We start from the raw sequence: 6,609 nt of genomic DNA on the forward strand, positions 1-6,609 counted from the left end.
AAAAGGTAATATCTTCATCTTCTTCCAGTGGTGTTAATACTGGAGTTACTAACAGATTATACATCCCACATGCAGAAAGCCCAGCCACAGAGCAAGCAAGAAACTGCAGGAAAATGGCCCAGCCAGTCAGAACAATCAGACACAGCTGATCTATGCCACTAACTTCTATCTACAGAGCCCTCTAGTGTAGATGTTGCTAACACAGTAAATGCTTCTTTGCATAGAGCTAGCACCCATCATCTCTTACCAAACAACGTATATTCAGCCAAGAAAAGCTCTTCACTTCACCATGATAGCATTTGCATCAAAAACTTCTCTAGCTCAGCAAACTCATCCCTCACCCAGTTCAGGTCTGACCCACAGCGCTCTTCTGACATAACCAGTTTGCCTCAGTGTGTGACCACCTGAAGGGAACCAGCCAGCTACCTTAATTAACTTCCTGGCTGCAAATGCACCGTTCACTTCGATGTGCCATTAATAAACATTTTATATCAAGATGTTTTGATCACCTCGTGTATTTTACTATATTATGCTTATTAACTACCTTCCGCGTGTTCCTCAGATGAGGAAGAAGTAATAATTTACTCCTCCATACACAAGACAGCACGCAACTGCTAAATTATCTCCTCAGGCAGTGTCAACCAAGGCAATAACCAAATACATAACCCTACAGCTTCTCCACGTTCCCTTGGTTTTCATGTGCTGGTTATTCACTATTTAGCTACTACAAATTAGATTATCATTCTTCAGTGTGCAGAAATACTTCAGCTAAAAAGGCACCTCAAAACTTTACAGGCACAACATGAAGTTTCTGAGAGACTCCTTTAATTCGGCAACCTGTTTAAATGAAGCACTAATTTAAAAAAGATGGGAGGGTGGCCTTCTTTTTAAGCGTCCTTAGCTTTTTATTTTAAAACAGACAGAAGTTCCCCCAATTATTCTATGCACTTGACAATCTGTAGTTTCACTTTGAGTCAGTCTCCTTATTTGGAAAAGTCTTCCACATAGATGCCTAAAGCATTAGCAACTGGACAAATATTATTGAAAATGTATACCTATTACTGAGGAGACTTTTTTTTTTTTTTTGGAAACCATAAAGTGTTTGGACACAATACCAATCCAAGATATTCTTAGCACCTCTTCCTGGAACTAGATCCCTCCTCACACCCCCTCTCCTACTTGCAAGGACATACCATGAACCAGATTGAATTCACTGATCTGGCTTTACAAAACCCACCAGATTTTTTTAAGCAGCAGATCCATTCTTTGATCCAGTTCACAGCCACACACAGCTGTCGCAGTGCAAATGAGAAGTCCACACATGAGCACAAGTAACAGGATTACCTTACCAGCACTGCCAAACACTTCATGTGGTGAAACAACATGCTTGGGGAAGTCAGTGTCCAGAACTACTTTCGTGCCATTTAAACAAAAGACAACCTAAACTTAGAACTGCTGGTCTTTTTGTGTAATCTCCCACAAATCCTACTTTACTACCTGAGTACGCTGCTTTTATTTGCAGTTACTTAGTTATTATTTATAACAACATTGTCAATAGTATCAAGTTGTTGACTACTTTCAAATATTCCAAACACCTCTATGCTGCCACAACGTGTTAGTTGAGACCTCTGGTACTACTAAGCTATATTAGACCGCATGAGGAGCCAACTTGCTCATCTAACAAGATGAGCTAGTTATCAGTCAACTTTAAAACAAAAAAGAGGCTCTTTACATTGCGGGTGGCTGAGCTGCAAGATTTCTTACCAAAGGACAAGATAAATGTTCATGTTTAAGCAGAAAATGAGCAAATCTCTGAAACAGTAAGCAACTGAAAAACTGTTCTGCTTGTGATGTCCTTTACCTCGTAATAGCTGGAAATGGAAACACAGAAACACCATATACGCTGACATGGTTTTACAATTTCCATTGGGCTCTTATGGCCCATGCCACCAATGGGACTCTGAGGGAGTCAGGCAGCTGATAAACATGGCATTCCATTACCATGCTCTTTGGTGATCTGAATCCTCAGTTCTTTGCTTTTGAATAAAAAGCACCTTGGACATCCGGCTCTGAACTTCTGAATCAAACGTCCCAAAAGCCTGAAGTGGATTATTTGAACACTACTCTATGTTACCTAAAGTAGAGTTATTCCAGAGCTGCAAGATACAGATAAAGCCTTAATACAAACTGTAAATCTTTAATACTAAAAATTCATTTCCAGCATTAATATGAGAATTTTGCAAACAGATGCATTGGAGGGAGAAGGGAAAACAAGCACACAAAGCTTAGGCTTTACACAGCACACCAGATCACAGACAAGTTCAATCACCACAAATGCTTTCTATTTTGTTTTCACTAAAAATGTTCAGCAAGTCTGTGTTTACTAAGTAAAGTTTAATTTTCTTTTTAAGCAGTCATTCACATTAATTACTTTTACTAGCAGTAGTATAATTAGCTCTTTAGCAAGATTAAATAGAAATTCATCTAAATTTAAATTCCATCTACTTGAAAGAGCTAATTCAGACAAAAACATATTTGGAGGAAACGTTTCAACTTCCAAAAATCTGTTCTTTGAACCGAAATCCAAGTGCATTATGCATGTGCACTGAAGTCTACTGAAATGTTGACCTCAACAGAGGTAAACATGCTTATACAGTTTAAATCCCTAAATGAAGTTTACGTAAGCTTAACTGAAGTTATTTCCAACAGGTGGTTCAATGACTTGTTCAGACTGAGAAAAGTTAAATAGCCAGGGCCTAATCATCTCTGGGATTCATTAGGAGAAGCTTTTACTGAAATGAGAAAAAAAAAAAAAGACGTGAGCAAATTACTGATGTTACTTCAACTTTCCCTCCCCATTTAACAAAACAAGACATCTCAGAGCTATGAGAGTCTTCAAAGCAGACATTGTGTACTATGTCTTACATGGAGTACTGAATGTACTTCAAGCGTTCTCTGCCAGTAAAATTAACACAATCCTTGCATCACTGAATGACAACACGGAATTATTACTATAAAATCCCCTTTTGTTTGTTACAGAAATTGGGAGGCAGAGTTTGCACTGGAAAATAAAATAGAATTCTTTTAGTTTGGCACCAGAGACAGTTCAAAGGCAACTGCACTGTAAATAAATGCCTGGCTAAGATTTCTGGCCTGTGACACATTAGAAGAAGTTCATGCAATGGCCAATTTCTCAAAATTGCATAACTTTTGTCAGTTGCTTTTTCTGTTTGTTTGTTTTTTTTGAGAACTGTCACAAGACAAGCGAAGTTACTAGAGGACCTTCCATGATTTTTCTCACGAGTGGCTTGGTCTGTTTACACACTCCTGCACACAAGTTCTTTCCTGCCTTGGTTAGGTCTGTATTTTTATTTCCTTACACTACATTGCATAGATTACTATCTAATGAAATCAATTTGCCTGTCTACTGGAACATACATATTACATACATCATTCATAAAAATTGCTGTCCACAAAATCCAAGTGCTAATTCCAAGTACATATGTAGAAACATTTTAAAAGATGTCTTTCTTACCTTAATAGCTAAATAACCGGTTTAATAACTACTTCACACATAGCACACACTAGTCCAAGACTGGGCCAAACTCTTGTGCTTCCTTTACCACCTTCTTCCAATTCAGTGCTGTTAATATTACAGCTACTTAAGATTAAACAAATGATACTGTTTTTTTCTTCTCCTCTGTGTAGAGATACTACAAACAACAGTCACAAGGACAGTGTTAACTTTATCAGCTTGGACAGCTAGCAGGCAGCAACATCAAAACATACATTTGTTGTCCATATGAAAAAAAAAAATGCCCTGGGGTTTAGTCTTCAATGTATTATAGTACCACCAATATACCATCAGTATATCAGTACTACATCCAGATTTTGACAATGCTTCCTAATCAAAAGCCAGAATTTGTAAAACCGTACCAGAATAAATCACTGTGGAAAGAAATTACACCTGATAAACACCACGCCGGCTCAGGCATCTCCTCTATGATCTCCCCAAATACATCTTCCTTCTCAAGTAATTCACTAAGATTCTGTGGGGTAATACAAAAGAATATGAGCACTGCATCCTCTAGTTTTGTTCACCCCAACAAAATTTAAAGTGCCATCATCCTGACGCCAGAGAGACCTTGATCAATACCTGGGTTTGAAGCAATTCTGGTTTTTAAGCACACCTTAGGACAACTGCAAAAACCTACAAGATCCAGAAAGGCAGTATAAAATACGACAGCTGCAATGGGTACAAAGAGACACCTCCAGCAGCTCGCATCTCCAGACAAGTTGTCCACTGATATGAAAGAAAATTAAACATATCTTCAACACCCCAGAGAGAGGACCATGATTTCTCCAGCAAACCAATGAAGCGTAGTTTTTCACAATATGCCAGCACATCAGAATTACAAATATATGAAAAAGTGACTTTGAAGGTGTTTCCTCTAATTGTTCCCCAACCCCAACACACTATCAGAACAGAAGCAAGTACCCCCAACACACTCAGGGTGAAGCGTGACAGAGATTAAGGAGCATTTGGACAATGATCTCAGACATAGGGTTTGAACTTCGGGTGGTCCTGTGCAAGTCCCTTCAACTTGGGATGTTCTGTGGTCCTCTGATGGCAGAAAAGCGTGCCCCCTATCCACCACAGAATGGTGGATTTACTCCAGAAAAACAGTTCTGTAGTCAGAAAACTACAGAAGCAGCAGGGAAAGCTTGAGAAAGTGCATCACTAACATAAGAAAAGAGAAGAACCAATTTTGACCACTGGCTTCTTTGGCCAGACCCACCTTCTCCCCTTTCCTTGGATACTTCGGTCCACAACAACAGATCTTAATCTGAGTCCAACACATTATTGAAATTCTAACAAAAACATCTACCATTCTTTCACAAAAGCTTGGCCTTCTCAGTGATTTTGAAGTTATTTAATATCCTATAAGAAGATACTTTGAATGCTTTCTTTTGAGACCTCTACTTGCAGCTGATTTGTAGAGACAACATTTCCCAACACTAAACACATTTCTGCATGCTATCTGCCCTTATGATCCTCACTGAACCTCCTCATTTTCCTCCCTTTTATTGCATTCGTAGGGCTGCAGGATCCGGGAGGTGAAAAAAGACCGCAAACGTTTCATTGATTTCCCCGCATGGTGCCTCAGGTAGGAGTGCCCGATACCTTGCACTGCTGAGCCCAGCTGCCAGGCTGGTAACACACACTGGGGCTGCCTTCACAGCCACCTCCATTCAGCTCCCAGGGAGAAAAGAGGGGCCACTTGAGAGGCCATTCACTCCCACGTGTAGCTAGGAGAAAGAAAAACCCATTCATGACACCTCTCTTTTTCACAGACCCCTGGGCTAATTTAAGAACTCTCCAACCTCCACAACTTGCTATTACTTAAGAGCAAGAGCAAAGGCGTTTTACTGCTATGACCTACCAACTGTGCTTCACAACTTCTGGTAGAGCATCCACGGCATTTCCTACACTGTCTTTACTTCAGAGGCATACAGAGCCTGCTGTAATCTCTTGAAAGCAACACATTTCTGGTTTAATACTAAGGCAAAGAGAAGGAAACCAGAAATAGCACAAATAAAGCCTGAAAATATACTTCTCCAATTACACTGGCAGACCAGAATTAGTCTCTAAATTCTAGTTCATGAGCAAAAAGAGTAAGGCAAAGCAGAACACACAGAAGGACTTGATGGCCATAAAGCTATGATCATCCTATGAAAAAAAAACACAAAAAACCAACACAAACCGACTGCAGCCACTAAGCAGCAGAAAATACAAAACACTTCTAAAAATACAAGGTCATGAAAAACTGAACAAAAGCCAGGAAATGTGAAGTTGAGTATTAAATAACACATCCTTAAATCACTCGGGGCCTCCCAGAAACCTGCTCTGTAGCTGGTCGCCAGACTCCCACAATAGCTTCATACGGGACAGCACACTTAGCATTTTTAAGAGTATTCTGTATGTCATAATAAAGCCTCTCTATTAAAAAAAAAAAAAAAGTCCCCAAGAGTACATTTAATCCTTTCACGGCAGCCAAATCCTGCCATGTGTTTGTGTTGCCGTTTTCCCCCTGCGATTAAACAGTAACGTGTTTATCGGGATTTCACTTGAATTTCACCACCGCGCACTCCCCAGAAGGGTGACTGCGGGGTTGTTTCCTCCCCTCCCGTTCGCTGGGCACTGACAAAGGAGCCGGCTCCTCGCCGCCAGCCAGCGCAGAAGCGGTGTTGAAGCTCAGCAATCTCCCCTCGGAGCAGGCCTGGAGCACCAGATGTGGCCGTGTTTTTTCAGGTCAGAGCGTACGCCGGCGTTTCCAGCTTTTATGACATTTCATAACAACCAACACTCGCCGGTTTCCTACGCTCGCTTCTCACGGATTCGTACGCGCACGCAGTTCGATTTTTATCTTTCCTCGGAGAACCGGCAAGTTGAACCAGGAGACGCGAAGTTACAAAACCGCCTCAGCAGACACGAGTCCCACGGCCACCCCCTTCTCTCACAACCTTACAAGCTCAGGGAGCTTCATCCCATTTTTACCCCCCTAAGCGCACCGCTCCTCCCCCTCTCTCCCTCCCCCCCGGTTCCGC

Source organism: Meleagris gallopavo, chromosome 3, assembly GCF_000146605.3.
Source record: "Meleagris gallopavo isolate NT-WF06-2002-E0010 breed Aviagen turkey brand Nicholas breeding stock chromosome 3, Turkey_5.1, whole genome shotgun sequence".
NCBI classification, from domain to species: domain Eukaryota; kingdom Metazoa; phylum Chordata; class Aves; order Galliformes; family Phasianidae; genus Meleagris; species Meleagris gallopavo.